The sequence below is a fragment of the Poecilia formosa genome, unplaced genomic scaffold (assembly GCF_000485575.1).
Source record: "Poecilia formosa unplaced genomic scaffold, Poecilia_formosa-5.1.2 Scaffold544, whole genome shotgun sequence".
Classification (NCBI taxonomy): Eukaryota; Metazoa; Chordata; class Actinopteri; order Cyprinodontiformes; family Poeciliidae; genus Poecilia; species Poecilia formosa.
In genome coordinates this window covers 210,390-211,353 of record NW_006800483.1, presented here as the reverse complement: position 1 = coordinate 211,353, position 964 = coordinate 210,390, and the positions used below count along the sequence as shown (strand labels likewise).

The 964-nt window shown below is 48.5% G+C and overlaps 1 protein-coding gene across 2 annotated transcripts in view; it reads left to right on the top strand.

Annotated features, from left to right (window-relative positions):
- The window catches only part of LOC103129420 (annexin A2-B), a 23,795-nt gene that overhangs the window by 17,201 nt on the left and 5,630 nt on the right, over window positions 1-964 (top strand). The window lies entirely within an intron of this gene.

The window sequence follows — 964 nt, the reverse complement described above, 5'->3', positions numbered from 1 at the left end:
ATTTTCTGCACCATTAATACACTCTTGATAAATTTTTCCGCATCAGGAAAATAATCAAGGACTTTAACTTGTTTTCCAAACGTTTCATCCAGAAAGTCATTCATTTCCTCCAGAGTGTACAAATCACCACTGGATGTTTGTGAATCTGCGATTGAAACGCCTCTAAGTTGCTGTCAGACTCCATGTCCTCTACCTGTGCAGGTGAATCTGCAGACTGATCCTCTGCAGCGCCACCTTCAGGTGACGCTGCAGCCTCGGCAGCACCACAACCAGCCGTCTGATCCGTTTCTACATCTAGCTTGCTCCCTTCTAAGGAGTCCTTGGGAGTATCGGTTCCAGTTTCCCCAGTATCCTCCCGTGCAGCGCGTTTATTCAGACCACTGCTTCCCTCCCAGCATCAGATCCAGCTGATGGAGGAAACGCCCCGCCCTCAGCAGGCGGAGGAGCTCCAACCACCGGCGACTCCTCTGCACCTCCGCTCACCTCAACCTGAGCTTCCTGATTCTTGTGCAGCCAAGAAGCCCGTTTATGTCCAACATCCCCACATTCAAAACATTTCATACTCCCAGTACTCGCATAAACCATGTAAGATCCCTCTTCATATTTCACTCTGAAAGAAACTTCTAGCGTCGCTGTAGCAGTTTAGGAACATAAAAACCTGCCTCCTGAAAGACTGAACGTGTTTCAGTTTGTCATGCTTACATCCCAAACCAACAGTTTTAAAACCACTCGCAAGTTTCCCAAAGCGCTGGAGCTCTTTCTCCAACAAAACATTGGGAATGAACGGCGGCACGCCGGAGATAATAACCCGGGTGGAGGGCACCGCAAGCGGCGACACCTGCAAGTACTCTCCGCCTATTGTCACCCCACTGACAATCAGCTGGTTCACAAAGCGCTCCTCCTTTAAAAATATCACGACTCCCTTATTCATTCTGGAAGCAAAAATTAAATTACTGTGACCAAC